The sequence below is a fragment of the Chlorocebus sabaeus genome, chromosome 14 (assembly GCF_047675955.1).
Source record: "Chlorocebus sabaeus isolate Y175 chromosome 14, mChlSab1.0.hap1, whole genome shotgun sequence".
Classification (NCBI taxonomy): Eukaryota; Metazoa; Chordata; class Mammalia; order Primates; family Cercopithecidae; genus Chlorocebus; species Chlorocebus sabaeus.
Genome location: NC_132917.1, coordinates 94,846,304 through 94,862,703, shown reverse-complemented (window position 1 = coordinate 94,862,703; position 16,400 = coordinate 94,846,304). Strand labels below are relative to the sequence as shown.

At 45.1% G+C, this 16,400-nt stretch overlaps 2 long non-coding RNA genes across 2 annotated transcripts; both read right to left on the bottom strand.

Moving 5' to 3' along the window:
- Positions 1 to 8,043: 8,043 nt before the first annotated feature.
- LOC140713444 (uncharacterized) lies at positions 8,044 to 11,645 on the bottom strand. Its single transcript, XR_012095522.1, has 3 exons — positions 11,357 to 11,645; positions 10,472 to 10,572; positions 8,044 to 8,261 (listed from the first exon to the last, which is right to left on the bottom strand). It is a non-coding gene; the product is annotated as an uncharacterized lncRNA (long non-coding RNA).
- A 1,991-nt stretch (positions 11,646 to 13,636) lies between these two features.
- Positions 13,637 to 14,771, bottom strand: LOC140713443 (uncharacterized). Its single transcript, XR_012095521.1, has 2 exons — positions 13,817 to 14,771; positions 13,637 to 13,700 (listed from the first exon to the last, which is right to left on the bottom strand). It is a non-coding gene; the product is annotated as an uncharacterized lncRNA (long non-coding RNA).
- Positions 14,772 to 16,400: the final 1,629 nt, after the last annotated feature.

Genomic DNA, 16,400 nt, shown 5'->3' with positions numbered 1-16,400 from the left:
CCTGAGACCTTGGGCTGCTGGGCTTACCACAAGCATGCCACCTTCACCTGGAGACAGTGGGTTTGGCCTGTCCTCCTCTTTCTGGAGCTCCAGGGCTTGAACGCTGAGCTGGAAGAACTCCTCATTCAGCGCATCCAAAGTGTCTTCCACCTGCCTTATCTTTCTCTACAAACAAGGGCATATGGTCTTCATTACTTTTATGAAAACTGCATTAAAATTTTCTTGTGCTCCTGCTCCATGACAGGCAGCAGGGCAAGTGTTGGACATACAGAGTCAAAATCCAGTGTTACTCTCCAAGGACTCAGAGCCTGGAGGCCAGATAAGCCAGACCTATAGTCCAGCAAAGTAAAGTAGGAAAAGCTATTGTGGAGAGAGGCACTGGGCACTTTGGAAGCAAAAAGTGGGACACCTAGGCTAGGTAGAGTTGTCAGGGAGCGATCTCTGGATTAGGGGACATGTCAGCTGGATCTTAAAGGATGGACAGTAGTTAGCCGTGTGGAGAGTGGGAGAAGAGCAATCTAGGCAAAAGGAACAGCATGTGGGAAAACTTAACAGATATGAGGAAGCACAGGGAGCATTTATTTAGCCATCTGTTCATCCATCCATCCACCCCTCCATTCATCCATCCATCTATCCACCCACCCACCAACCTACCCATCCATCTATTAATTCACCCATTAATCTATCCATCCACCCATGCATCTATCCATCCATTTATCCATACATATACTCATCCATCCACCTATCTATCCATCCATGCATCCATTCATTCACACACCCATTTATCCATCTATTAGTTCATCTACTCATCCATCCACTCATCCATCCATCCATCCATCCATCCATCCATCCATCCATCCATCCATCTATTCATTCATCCATCCATTCATTTTCCTACCCATACATTAACCCAGCTGCCCATTCATTCATCCATCCATTAATCTACCCACCCAGCTATTCATCAATTCACCCATCCACCCATCTACTCACTCACTTATCTGTCCATCGATTCATCTACTCATTCATCTATCTATTCATCTACCCATACGTCTGTGTATTCATCTATCCATCCATCCATCCATCCACCCACCTATCTACCCATCCACTCACCCATCCATGTATCCATATATCTATTCATCTTCCTACCCATCCACTAACCCATTTACCCATCCATTCATCTATCCACTCATCCACCCATCTACTTACTCACCTATTCATTCATTCACTCATTCATTCATTCATCAATCCACCCACCCACCCATCCATACGTCCACCCATTCAACCATCTACTCACCCATCCATCAACCTACCCATACATCTACCCATCCACCCACATCATCTATGTATCCATCCATCTATTCACTCATCCACTCACCAATTCAACCATCTACTCATCCATCCATCTATCCATCTATCCTTCCACCCATCCATCCATCTATCCATCTATCCATGGGTGGATGGATGATTCATACATTCATCCATCCACCCACCCACCTATCCATCTACCTACCCACCAATGCACCCATCTACTCATCCATCCATTCATCCATCTATCCATCCATCCATCCATCCATCCATCCATCCATCCATCCATCCATGTCTACCCACCAATCCATCCACCCATCTACTCGCCCACCCACCTACCCACCCATCATCCATTCATCCACCCACCCACCCACGCATCCATCCATCCACCCACCCATAAGTAAAAAAAAGACTTATTGCACACTTAGTATGTATCAAAACAGGGATCCATTCTGGGACTCCATTAGTGAACTTCCATGGAGTTTGCGGTATATCAAGAAAGGCAGACACAGAACAAGAAATGATGTGTGATGAGCGTTACTTGATGGCTGTTTGGGTTGCTGTGGGAAGTAGTAGCATGGGATTTGTTTGGAAAAATGGAAGGAGATGATGTTAGAGACATGGGGGTGGTGTGGGGGCTGGGGACAGCAGGAGATGAAGGGCCTCTGTGCTCTTCTTGCATTGTGGGATCACATAAAGACCATGATGTCGGAGACTTTCCTGTTAATAGAACCCTCATTTTCTTGGAAATGCCAGTGTGTCCAGCTGAAAAATGACTTATCTCAGACTCTCCTGTAGATAGAGGTGATCATGCAGCTAAATTTTGTCCAGTGAGATGTAAAAGATGTTGTTGAGGAGGTGGATTCTGAAAAATGTGTTTAAAAAAGGAAGCTGCTAAGCTCCTTTTTTACCTCTGGCATTTCCAGCAGCTATCTTGTAACCACAAATGACCATGAAGATGGAAGTCATGTGCTAAGGTCATAAAGCAGAAAGCCAGAAGGATCCTGGAATTTGTAGATCCCTGGATGCTGATGAATTTGCTTTTGAACACATTAAATTTAAGCCCTCTGCGGGCATTCCATGAGCTAACACAACCTCAATTGCATGGTGAGTTTAGCTGTCACAGAAAGCCCACTTTTTGCTCCACATATGAAATAGCAGCTAAAATAAAAATATAAATGAAGAGCCATGTTTAAAAGAAAACTCTTCAGACACCAGAGATGATGAGACAAGTCAGGGGTAGGAGGGAGGTGAAGGCACGTGGCATGTGGATCTTCCTCCTTAGAAGTCAAGGAGTTAATTCCCACCTTAGGCAGGTGTTAAGCTGTAAGCACCATTATGGTGGGAGAACTGGTCCAGGGGTGCCTAAGAAAAGTCTGGACTGAGGAAGTGGCTGTCTGTTCTCTGACCTTGGATTAGAAACCTCTACCCAGCCTCAAGACATGGCCCTGTAGCTGAGTAGGCTTCTTGCTCAAGGGTGTGGTTGGAAAAGAATTGATGTGAGAAACTGGAAGCACAAGGCCACCCACCTTGGAAGGCCAGAGCCTAAGAACAGGACTGGAAAAAACCAACCCCATACACGGTAAGCAGAGACAACCACAGTTGCAGCACCAGGTCTGCACAGAGGAAAGTCCCACTGGAGATGACACTGACAAAAACACAAAACCTGCAAGGAAAGCTGATGACCTGAGAATCAACAACAAAAAACACACCCAAGAAACCAAAGATAATGGTGAAGTCTGACCATGACTGTCATATGGATTCTATTCCTTCTTTTGTTTTTCTTCATACTTAAAAAACATGAAGAAAAATAAAAGGAGGAATAGAATCCATCAGACAAGAACAGGAACACTATAGAGAGAGAGAAAAAAAATTGTAGAAGTGAAAAAATGTTAATACAATGACAACGTGACTGGTGGATTACAGACAGAGCCAACTGCGGTGAGTTGCTAGAAAATTATGAGGAAACAACCTGGGATGTAGCACAAAGAGGTGAATGGATGGGAAACAAAGAAACACACGGGAGGCAGCGATTTTCAGTATGGTCCAGCAGTACCCATTAACAGATGGTGCTCTGGGCACGCAAGCATCTGTTCTTCGTGTAGAGTTTCCCTGTCCTCACCCTGGGATGCACAAGGGAGTAATACTAGGGAAATGCATCAGATTGCTACACGCTTAGGAGTGGAGTTGCTTGTTTTCAGTGGAAGGGCAAAAGCATGGAGTTGGGAGGCTCCCTACTGACAAAAAACAGGTTTCAAGGTTTTCTTCCCTTTTCTTTTTCCTTCTATATCGGACCTGCCCTACTATTTTCTGATTAAAAAGAAATGAAAATCAAAAATACACCAGAACATAAAAACTCCCACCTTTCATTTTTTTCTAATTTTAAAAGATAACATCTACTCAGTGGAGAATACTAGTAAAGATAACAATTCAAGGTACAAACAAGTACAGTAATGTTGCCCGTAACCTGCCGAGATAGATTGCTCCGATGGCCCCTCTTTGGGCATGTGTCCTCACCCTGTAGTTTGGTGGTGCCCTCCCACAATGGCTGGTGCTTTTTTCTCACCCCTTGATCTGGGATCCACCATCTGACTTTCTTTCACTATTCGGATGAAGCTGAAGTCACAATTTGCCAGTTCTGAGCCTGGGCCTCAAAGAGCCTTTTGGAATTCTGCCATCATTATGAGAAGGACATGCCCAGCCTAGCCCGCTGCCCTGCGGGAGGAGGAGGGATCCTGGTGCCTGGCTGCCCCAGATGAACTGAGCTGGGCAAGCCCAGTCTAGAGCTGGGTTCAGGCCAGAGACTGAACCTCCACACTGCAGGAGCAATGGACACTTGCTTCTCTTTGCTGCTGAGGGTTTGCACTGTTTGTCCTGCAGCAAAAGTTAACTGATATCCAGTAACTGAGCTCACATTTCATGTCTTCTCCTTTCAGTTTCTCTCCCTTCCCCCAGGCTAGTCTCTCTCCTGCTTTTATGGCCCTATCTTGCCCTGTTGCTACCTTATCTCTTTACGAGCACACATGTACTCATTTTTGAAATAATGTCATAATTGCATTCTCTTTTAATCGTTTAACCTAAAGACACTAAAAATTATCTGTAACATTATTTTTCCTAAAGGCGTAACTATGTCACGACGTTAGCATAATCCAGGTAACCCTTATATTACTGAAAGTTTAGGCCACCTCCACTCATTTTAATGTTACAAAAATTGCAGTGAGCATGTTTCTTCATGTTCACTTGTATTTTAAAATTATTTCCTTTGGAGAGATTCTTAGAATTGGAGTTAATGAGTCAAAAGGAATAAATATTTTGGAGGTTTTTGATACAAATTGCCAGGTTGCTTTTCAGAAAGGTTTTAACTTTTCACTTTAAAAGAAAATCAAAGGACTTCACCCCAAAATACCCTTCTTTGACATATTTTGAGAAGGCTGTTCAGGGGGTCTGCAAACAGAAGTAGCCTTACACAGCTGTCTTTGCTGGGGGAGAGCATCTGCATCTGTAGACAATCTGCTTTGGTGCAGCCAGGCTTTCTTTGAGGCCCTCCCCTTTCTGAATCTAGGAAAGATTAGCTGAAAGTCTGACCCTTTCTAAGGTCTGAAAGAAACATTCACCATCTGTTCTGTCTGAGAGCTGCTACCTGTGAGGTTTCATCTGCATAGCAAGGCCACCTTTGCTAGCCAGACCTTCTCTTCTGTCCATCCTATAACCTGTCTTGCCACCCTCAAGCCCCTCTTCTTTCTGTAACTTTAAGAGGGTATAAAAACTTCAACCATCTGATACCCCTCCCCTGCTTTGAGCCTCATACTTTGGGTATGGCTCCCAGGCTCACATGCGCATTAAAAATAATTTTGTATGCCTTGTTCTCCTTTAATCTGCATTTTGTCAGTTACCTCCTGACAAAAGGTGAAAGGGGGAAATTTCCCTCTTCTCCTCTACACTATTAGGGCCACTTACATGTTTTTCTAATAGAGAAAAGGTATCTATTAATGGTAAAATTTTAATTTAGCAAATTTATTTGATATTGTTATAGGATCACATCTATTGTTGCTTTCTTTTGGGTTTTCTCTCATTATTTGAAGATTTCTTTAAACCTTCATAGGCTCCCGCCTCTTGGTCTTGAGAACATTGTAGACAATCAGTTAACACCTGTTGATTGAGTGAATTATTTCTCTTGACCAGTATTCTCCAATCTTAATTTCTTTGTCTGTAAAATATTCCTTTGAGTACTTTGTCTCCAACCTTGTGTTTGATTTCTGTCTCCCAGAGTTGCCTGTGACATGTAGTTAAGCAGCAGGGCTAAGAGGTGAAACAGCCGGACAGCAATGAGAAACCCTGGAGGTGAAATTAAATAATTTAGACTTAAAGCCGTCGGAACTGATTCTGAGCCATGAGAGGAGTGTGGTGGCTATGCAGACTGAGTTACAACACAGGCAGCTCAAGCTCTTGCCTTTTTTTCTGTAAATAATTAGGAAGATCAGGCTGTGCTAGAGATAAGGCCTCCTACAGTTGTTAGTAATAAGGTAATCTTCCTTGGAATAGAGCAATCTGTAACCAATCTAATCTCTGTAAGATACGCACTGGCCCTGTGTGGAAAATGTTGTCATGCTGCTAACATCTCTGTGTCTGCCTATATATGAAACCTTAACTTCTCCACTTTAGAATACTACCCCATTTATTTGGAGTCTAGAAGATAGTCCTAGGTGGCTATCTTCAAGCTTTGCGATTCAATAAACTCTGCGTAATCATATCTTCTGACTCTCATTATTTAAAATGGACATTTTGGTGCCTACCAAGGAACTAAAAGCAGACCTCCAGGGATCCATGTCACTTCTCTGGCAGCTATAGCCCTGGTACCAACATTAATGACTGTCATTCATCTGGCCTCACCAGAGTCACAGGGGATCTCTGGTACTACCCCTCTCAGGTTCAAGTCTCTTAGCTTGGTTGAGAATCAGACTTTATTCGGGTACCACATGTTCCTAACTTGATGGGTTTGAAATTAAATCTCTACTGCAAGGTAGGAATTTTATTTGTTAGTCTAGAGATTCTGTTTATCACAGATTCGTAATTTTCACTTTTCTCTGAAGTTAAGGTTTTGCTTGGAATTATTCCTTAGAGTTTTTCAATCTTTTCTCTCATTTAAAATTTTGATCACGGAGAAAAAGTTTCTCTTTGAAAAGAGGAAGTAAATCTTTGTGACTTAAGTGAAAAATGTGTAATCTTTAAAACTGGGGAGACTCTGAAGCTTGGTTCAATTGCACTAGAGATATGGAGGGATACCCACGGGACAGCGTATCCACACCATTACAAGTACTGGCAGACATGCCACTGAATAGGCCACAGTGACTGGACGGTTATTGGCTAGCTCCAGTGGAATGTCTTGGTTATGCAGCACCAATTCCATGGCCAGGACTTACCCCCAGGATTGTTAGGACTGTGTTCTTTGGGTAATGGCTAGGCGCAAAGTCAAATAGTTCATATTCTTTCAAAGCCTTCAGATCTTCCTTATTTATCATTTCATTGGATTTATTCTGTCTTCCATTGATGTGATCATTTAGCTTCCATCTTTCTGCCACAACAGGGTATTGAGAATGCAATTTAGCATGCAGAGGCCCTAACCAACTACACAAAAAAGGTCCTTAAGGATAGCTGTGTGGGTGTCTCATTATTAAACAAGAAAGTTGTTCTTATGAGGCAGGCTGTATTAGACACACTCATGGCAGCCCATGGGGAAACCTGCACTACCCTAAAAACTGAATGCGTGTCTATATTCCAAATGATCAGATAACAACACTAAATTAATGGCTGATATGAAAACCCAAATACCTAACCTTTCGGAATCAACACCTTCTCTAAATGATTGGCTAAACAGCTGGGTTGGATCTTGGCAAACTTGATGGCAGAGCTGTTATTTATTCTAAGAATTATAATCATTTATTGTGTTTTGTCCTTTTTGTTTGTTTGTTTTTTCCTCATTGCTGCTGTGGCATTTGTTCACAATGGAGTTGATGCATAAGTGTAGTGACTAAAATAATGGTCACTCAGAGAATTGCATTAATTAAAGATGCAACTGTGTAGTTTGACTCAGGTGCAAAATCACCTGGTTCATATTGATTTAAATTCAGCCTCTACTCCATTTGCCTTACAGCTTGATCAGTTCCCCAGCTGTGGGACATGACCCTCTAGGAATGAGCCTTCCTCACAACACAAAACTACGTTCCTGAACATAAATGGAGCCCAAATAGTTTGAGTTCATTTATAATACTTTCTTTGAAAGATCTTGATAAAAAGGGGGAAATGTGTAACTAAGTCATTCAAACTTAAAGCTGTTGAAACTTTAAATGATTCTGAGCCTTGAGAGGAGTGTGGCTATATGGCCTGAGTCACATGGTAGTTGCAGCTTCTACCTTTTTTCTTTTTTCTGTAAATAATTTGGAAGACCAAGTAGCACCAGAGATAAGATCCCCTTCAGATCACTACCCCTCCTCACAGAGTAATAAAGTAATCTTCCTCGGAATGTAGCGATCTAGAACTAAGCGAATCTCTGTAATGTATGCACTGTCGCTGAATGGAAATGTAATCCTGCTAAAATCTCTCTGTCAGTGCCTATGTAAGTAAACCTTTACTTTTCCACTTTGAAATGCTGACGCCATTTGTTTGGAGACTGTGTTTCCTGAGAGGTCATCCTCAATCTTTGTACTCAAACTTTATACTTAATTGTACTCATTATTAAGGTTGATGGAGGAGACAGAATGTCCAGGGAATAGGCTGCCTCAAGAGCTCCTGAGGTGAAGAGGGCCTTGTCCCAGAGTCATGCACCTACCTGCAGCTCAAGAGTGGCTCCATGCCCGTGTCCAGCCTCAAAGATCCACTCCCCAGGTCCTGGGCTCTTGGCATCTCTTCCTTTAGCATCACCCTGGGGAAGGTCTGGGGATCCAGGGTTCTGCTGGGGTCTGAGAGTAAGAGGAAGAAAGGTTCCCTTTCAGGCCCCTGCTGTCCAGAAGCACATCCCACCTCAGCCAGAATCCAAAAAGAACACTGGCCACTTTCAACTCCTTCCTGAGTGTCTGACATTAGAAAAGGCTGTGATATTAATGTGATGGAGAAACTGATAAACTCTCAGAATCCCTGATGTTCCCCTGTACCCTGCTCCACCTCTGTATACAGAGCAGCCTTCTCAGTGAAGGGCAGCAGAACATATGTTATCACCCCAAAACTAGTCCTTATCTGCCATCCATTTCCTCACATATTTACCTTCCCTCAGCTTACCACCCTAGAAACTCAATGCCATTTTCCTTTGTTTTGTGCTTCTCTGAAAATGTATTATTCTCTTTTAAAGATGCTAAATAAGCCCAAGTTCTAACCACCCGCTTGAGTTACTCATCCTCGGGTGTCCCTGTGGGTATGCCAGATGCACATGTTAGGAACTTCTGTTTGTTTTTCTTTTGTTGGCCTATCTTTTGTTAGTCTCATTTACAGGGTCTCAGATGGAAAGCCTAAAATGGGTTGAAGAGAAGGGTCAATTTTCTTTCCCCACCTCAGGCTAGCTGTGTCCTTGATAGGGCCAAAGACCATGGTGTCAGGGCCTCCCCACACTGCACTGCTTTCAGGTCTGGGAGAGGAGACACTGCCCAGTGTGGTCACACATACCTGCCATACTTTTGTACACAGTCCCTTATTATGCTCCCAAGTTTTCAGTCTAGAATGTGCCAGCTATTTCATGCTGGAACCCTGTTCCGTGCATTGCTATACTCTTCAGAGTCCCCTTAGGCAACTCAATTCTGATCTGTTTCCATGCCTTGAATTGAGAGGGCTGGGCCATCCCAGGGAGCCTTAGAGCCTCTGGAACTGCTTAGTCCATGAGCCACACCTGGGCTTTCTCTCCTAGTGTCTTTGTCAAGAAACATCCTTCCCTGTACCTTTCCAGTTAGGAACCCACCCTTATTGTAAAGCCCATCTCAAATGATCCCCGCTTCACAAACCCTTTGCTGATCCTTACGAACTTTAAATCTCTGGAACCTGGTCACTTGGATTCAGCATTTCTCGCCTTTTCTTATCATTGTTGGCACCCTCAGGCCTATTCCACCCGACTCACTCATCTTCACACCCTGCACAATGCCCCACATCAGATGGCCATTACTGTTTGTTGAATGACATTATCCTCAGATGGTAGCTCATGGAATTGGCTGGAGAAAGTGTTTGCTCAGGATCCACAACATTCAGGGCAGAGTGCCTTCTAGAATCTAGAGACCCAGATTCTTAACTCTCCTTACCTCCAGGGTCCCCAGGCCCGAGGCTCTAGGAGAATCCAGACTCCTCTCTCCCTGCCTATGGGACACTTTAGTTACTTGTATACACTTTCTGAGCCTCTTAAACAAAACAAAACAAAACAAAAAACTAATAGCAGGGGTGTTTCTGGGAGGGAGGACTGACCATGGCTTTAGTGGAGGGTTGGAGGGGAGGCCTGAGCAGGTGAGCAGTACAGGCTGGGCTGTGAGAGTCTGATCCTCTAAGCTGAAATCTCAGCAACTTCACCCTCAGTTTCTTCATCTTTAAATGAAGCTAGTGATAGTACTTATGTCGAGTTGTTGTGAGGACTGAATTAGATAGCAGATAAAGCGCTTATCTTAATACCTTGTATTTAATAAACGTAAGCAGTCAATGATTGTTACCACTTACTGTCATTAAAAGGGGATGAAGGAAAAAGAGACCATGTCTCTAAACATTCATAGAACTCATCAACATAAGCAAACAAATCCATCTTCGCCTCTGGGTAAACTTAGAGGAAGAACAAAGAGATCCCTTGGTTACACCCCAGAAGAGATGGCATATAGTTGAAGAAAACGAGGAGGAGGTGGGGAATGGGGTGTGACGTCTGGGGTCCACCAGCCTGAATGTGGCCTTGTTCCCATGGGTGGGAATAATTTCTCTAAATGACATGTGTTCTAAAGAGTTACTCAAGTCACTGGACCCTGTGGCTAACCAGGTGGGCATGACAATGGGGGACTTTGGAAGCAGGGACCCCTGGAATCTTGTAGCTGGATTTGAATGGATTAAGGTGTTAAATCAGGTTTTGGGTATAAGATTGTCACTGCCAGGGAGCTAAGGTCGCCCCTAGGGACACATCTGCTGCTGCAGCAGCTTGTCTGGTTCCTGCCCCCACCTTGTGCTTTGGTGCTCCTCATCGGAGGGTGCAGGCTGGGCCGTCAGGAGCACATCCCGCTGGCAGCTGGAGGGAGGCTGTTCACCAAGCTGACCGGAGGCCTTGGAAGAACAGACAGCCAGGCCTGTAATTTCCCCTCTAGGTTTTGGGCCCGGAGAAGAACAGCGACGGACAGATGAGGGCAGCATTGCTAAAGCAATGAAGGCACATGCCCTGAACTGAGCTTGGGATTCCTGTGACCTAGTTCCTGACCACCAGCTGCTCCCGGGGCCACAGGCAACTGCCTGGCAGGAGTTAAGACCTGCTGTGGGCTGTGGTCTTGGCTCCTCGGAGATACATGCCACCTTGGTGTTATTCTGCTTTGTTCACTGTAGGGAACTGACAGGCTCAGGCAGGGGTTCCTGAACAGAGGCCCGCCGTGCCTGCCTTCCCTTCCAAATGCTGCTCTGAGGGCAAGATCCCTCTGCCGCCTGAGCTCTGTATGGTGGGTTAGAAGACCAAGCAGTGGACTGGGGAGATAATCTCGGACACACATCTTGGAGGAGATGAAGAGCAGAAACTGGGGTTGATCTTCCAGTACAGGCAAAGTGCCCTGGGTTTCTGACCAGAGTGCAGAGCCCCAGCCCCGCAGGGGTATGAGGCCCCAGTGCATGAGTGAGGGGTGTGTGGTGTATGCGTATGTGTGCATGCATGTGCGTGTGAATGTGGATGTGCACACCTGAATGTGCCTGTATGTACACATATTTGTACACATGTGTGTGTCTGCATGCATGTGTGGTTGCAGATGTGCATGTGTGTGTGCCAGTGAATCTCCACGGGGTCAGGGGACTGGGCAGTGGTTCTGCACACACAAGTGTGCTCAGGTGCCCCCTGGCAGCCTTTCACCTTTCTGCTGGCTCTGGCTGACCGTCCCTGTGCCTGAGAAAGTGCCGATGCCAGGGCTGCGATGGCTTGGTCAAGCTCCAGCTGAAAGCCCAGGGCAGTGGCACTGGGACTGCGACCTGGGGAAGGAGGACACAGGAGAACAGAACAACCTCAATATGTTTATCTCACCCGGCCACAGACCTCCCCAACCCGACGTTCACGTCACTCCTCTGCTTTCGAAGCCTTGTGTGTGGTTGTGTGTGTGCCTCTCACCTTCTACTTTTCCCTCTATTTCCAGAGCCCATTTCCATCTCCCTCTGGCACTGGGACACTCACCATCCTGTGCTAAACACATGTGGATAGAACCCTGCGGGGCACATGGTGGTGCTTTGCATATGAATGCTTTGGTTTTCATACACCTTTCTTCCCTTCCTACGTCTTATCCTGTTTCTTACTTTTCTTTTTTAACTCTAAAATGTTTACAGACCCACCTATCTTTCATTTACACATCTCCTCTGTCCCTTCCACCTTTTGTGACCCTTCCTCCTGTTGGCCACACTTTCTTGCACCCCAGGCACCCACAGCCACCCACACCTGATGGCAGCCACGCCAGGCACAGTCTTCTGGGGCCCCACAGTGAGATTTTTGAAATAGCCACTCAGAGTAGTTTTTCTGAGTTATAGGATAATTTCACCAAAGTGTTGATTAATTGCTTTATTCTTATTAATTTGATAAGAGTTTCATCCCATCCTTTTTTTCTCTTTAAAAAAAAAAAAAAAAAAAAGGTCCCTTTCCAAGAAAAAAACTTACCCTGCTTTGCAGTTACTGATAGCTTCGGAGGAATGCAAGATTTCATGCCTTGTAACAGGTTCCACTCAGCAAGCAAAGGGGAATCTTCGGGACATAGAGGTTTGTTTGCTTGTTTGTTTGTTTTTTCTTTCTTTTTTCTTTGTTTTTGAGACAGGGTCCTGCTCTGTCTCCCAGGCTGGTGTGCAGTGGCACGATCTTGGCTCACTGCAACCTCTGCCTCCGCCTCCTGGGTTCAAGCGATCCTCCAACCTCAGCCTCTCGAGTAGCTGGGATTACAGGCATGCATTATCACACCTGGCTAATTTTTGTATTTTTAGTAGAGATGGGGTTTCACCATGTTGGCCGGGCTGATCTCTAACTCCTGACCTCAGGTGATCTGCCAGCCTTGGCCTCCCAAAGTGTTGGGATTACAGGTATGAGCCACCGTGACCAGCCTGGGACAGAGTTTTTAGTTTAGTCTCAGACAGGGTTCAGAAGAAGGTAGTTTTCTTGGTCCCTTCTTTCTCACAGTCACTGAGTGTCCTAGCTCACCAGTGTACTAACGAGAAGTTTGAGAAGGGAACTGGCTTGGAGCAAAGATCAAGGAAGGCTCAACCTGTGCTCTGCAGCGTGGGGTGAGGAGAGCAGAGTTTCCGGCATCTGTCTGCCCTGCTCCTCAACTCCCCACCAACTGGGCCCACAGGGCCTTGGAGGGCCCCTTATCCAAGGATACGGTTACAAAAAAGTGACACATTTTCAAGAGACCCACCCCTTTCTGGAGCATGACCTTCATGGAGGACAAGTGGGGTGGGACCCCCTACCCAGTCTGTCTCCCCGGAAGGGCCAGGAGCTCCGTGGCAGGCCTGCAGCTCTTGGAACCGGAGCCTCAGTGACTGGGCAGAGCAGCCGCAGACCTTGGTCCGTAAGCCCCCTTATTCCCTTCTGGCTGGAGAGGAGGGGGTGTAGCTGAGACTGGGCTTCTGACAGGATTGTGGTTGGTTCTGTCAGCTTCTAGAAGCTTCAGGTCCTCAACTATGAAATGGAGATGGTGATAATTTCATTCACAGGTTTCCTGTGACAACCAAATGGGTTCAATGAGGCAATGCCTGTCCTGTGTGTATAAACCAGCTCCTCAGGGGCTGTGGAGGGACAAAGTAGGGGGTCCCAGAATCCCCTATTCCCTGCAGGAGGGGGCAGGCCAGCTCCCTTCCAACCTCCTCCAGACGGCCATATGTGATTGTCTCCCAGCGAGAGCGTCTCCACCCACTCTCAATGCTGGCAATACAACGTTGCTGTGCCCCCTATTATCTTGATCACTGAGCAATTCACTCCCCAGGTGTGCAAATCACTTCCTAGTTCATGCTAGGAGTTTTCACCTGCCGTCCTGCCCACCCAGGCCCCTGCCCTCACCTGGAGGAGGCTGCTGGCACTGCCTTTGAGAAGCTGCAGTGTGGCTGTCCCATGGTTCCTGGCTCTGCCCAGTGTCTGCTCTGGCAGTGGCTTTGGGATCTGTTTCAGGGTCTCCACCCTTGCCCAGAGCTTGCTGCTCAGTCCTGCTGAGGCCCTGCAGAAAGTCCTGGAAAATCCAGGGCTGGGTCACCCTCTTAGCTGAGGGCATCCTGCTTGGCTCAGCAGTATCCAGAAGGGGTGGGTGGCTGCTCCCCGGGTGGCAGTCTGGGGATGGGGGCTGACCTGGAGTCCCTGGAGCTGCTGCGCAGTGGCCCTGTAGAAGGCCAGGGCATCACTCCTGTGCTTGCTTAGCTGGGACGCAACATGCAGGTTCTGGTCCTCGAGCTTGTCGTACAGTGTGCGGATGCTGAAGTCCTCCAGGGTCTGGGACAGGAGCGGCTTTCCTGCAGGAAGGAAGAGGCCTTGGAGTGAGACTTCAGGATGAGGAGACCTTGGGCCAAGTGGTGGGCTCAGCAGCTTTCCTCTTTCCTTCAGGGCTTTGAAGGCAGAATGGGCAGGTGGAGGAGCCGGGAGGCCCACCTGCAGGAGGGGCCAGCTCTGGGGAGGGAGTCAGCACTGCGGGGTGAAGGTGGGAGGAGGCTTGATGGAGGCAGAGGAGGAAGGAGGTCTCCAGGTGTAGGAGGTGGCAGGATGGGTGTGACACCAGAGCTGGGTGGCAGCACTGCCTCACACTTTGCTGAGAGTGAGTCTCCCTATCTTCAACCTTGCTGGGGAGGCTGTTTGCTGGGTTCTCCTAGACTTTGTTTGACTGCCTTCCCCTGCTTTCCCCTCCATCTGAGTTCACCTCACTGTCCACCCGTTCTCACACATAGCAAAATGACAAAAGTAAGTCCCTCCTTATCATAACTACCTTAAATGTAAATACATTGAAGTCTCCAATGAAAAAACAGAGATTGGCAGAATGGACAAAAACACATGATGCAACACATGATCATAAAAACACACGATCAACTTTGTAGATTTGCTGTCTACAAAGTCTCATTTTACATTCAAAGACGCAACTAGACTGAAAGTGAACAGACAAAGATATTCCATGAAAAAAGTAACCAAAAGAGAGCAGGGATAGTTATAGTAGTATCACACAAAATAAACTTTAAATAAATAAAAAAAGTTTACAAGAGACAAAGAAGTACACTATGTATTAATACTAATGAAAGGTTCAATGCAGCAAGAAGATAAAGCAACAATATGCATGACACACTGAACGACAGACCAGTAAAATATGCAAAGTAAAAACTGTCAGAATTGAAGGGAGAAATAGTTCTACCATAATGGTTGGAGACTGCAACATTTATTTATTTATTTATTTATTTATTTATTTATTTTTACTGTAATTTCTGGGATACATGTCCAGAATGTGCAGGCTTGTTACACAGGTATGCACATGCTATGGTGGTTTGCTTCACCTATCAACTCACCATCTAGGTTTTACACCTCACAGGTATTAGGTATTTGTCCTAATGCTCTTCCTCTCCTTGCTCCCCACCCCCTAACAAGCCCTGGTGTGTGATGTTCCCCTTCCTGTGTCCATGTGTTTTCATTGTTCAACTCCCACTTTTGAGAGAAAACATGCGGTGTTTGGTTTTCTGTTCTTGTGTTAGTTTGCTGAGAATGATGGCTTCCAGCTTCATCCATGTCCCTGCAAAGGATGTTAACTCATTATTTTTTATGGCTGCATGGTATTCCATGGTGTATATATACCCACCTCTTAATAATAGAACAACCAGACAGAATATAAGTAAGGAAACAGGGGACTTAAACACACAATAAACCAACTAGATCTAACAGACATACAGAAAACGTTACCCAACAAAAACAGCATGCATATTTTTCTACAGTGCTTATGGGATGTTTTCCAGGATAGAGTATATGTTAGGCCACAAAATTAAGTCTCGATAGATTTAAAAAGATGGGTATCATAAAAAAGTATCTTCTTTAACGACAGTGGGATGAAGCTAGAAATTAGTAATTGAAGAAAAACTTAAAAATCCAAAAACTTTTGGAAATTAAACAGCACATTTTAAAACAACCAGTGGATCAAAGAAGCAATCATAGGGGACATTAGAAAATAATTAGAGATGAATGAACATAAAAAAGCACCACCTACCAAAACCCAAGCAGCACCAAGGGGTATAATGTGTACCTATAAATATTTGTATCGTAAAACAAAAAATATCTCTATGAACAACCTAACTTTACAACTTAAGCAACTAGAAAAAGAGGAACAAACTTAAATCTAGCAGAAGGAAGGAAATAACAAAGATGAGAGCAGAGATAAACACAAAAAGAATAGAAAAAAATAGAATCAAAAGTTGTTTCTTGGGAGAGATGAACAAAATTGACATATCTTTAGCTAGATGAACTAAGAAAAAAAGAAGGAGACTCAAATTACTAAAATCAGAAACAAAAATGAGGACAAGTCTACAAAAACAAAAAAGGATGATAAGAGTACTGTGAACAACTGTATGCCAACAAATTCAGACACCCTAGACGAAATGGACAAGTTCCTGGAAACACAAAACCCACCATGACTAAATCATGAAGAAATAGAAAATCTAAATAGACCTGTAACTAGTAAAAGGATTGAGAGGCCAGAAATAACCCCTTCCAGATACAGTCAAATCACCTTTGACAAGGAACCCAAGACCCTTTAGGAGGGAAAAGGACAGTCTTTTCAGTAAATTGTGTTGAGGGAACTAGATATCCACATGCAAAAGAATGAAGTTGGACTCCTTCCTAACACTACACACAAAGATTAGCTAACATGGATCAAAGACCTAAATGTATGACCTAAAACAATAACATT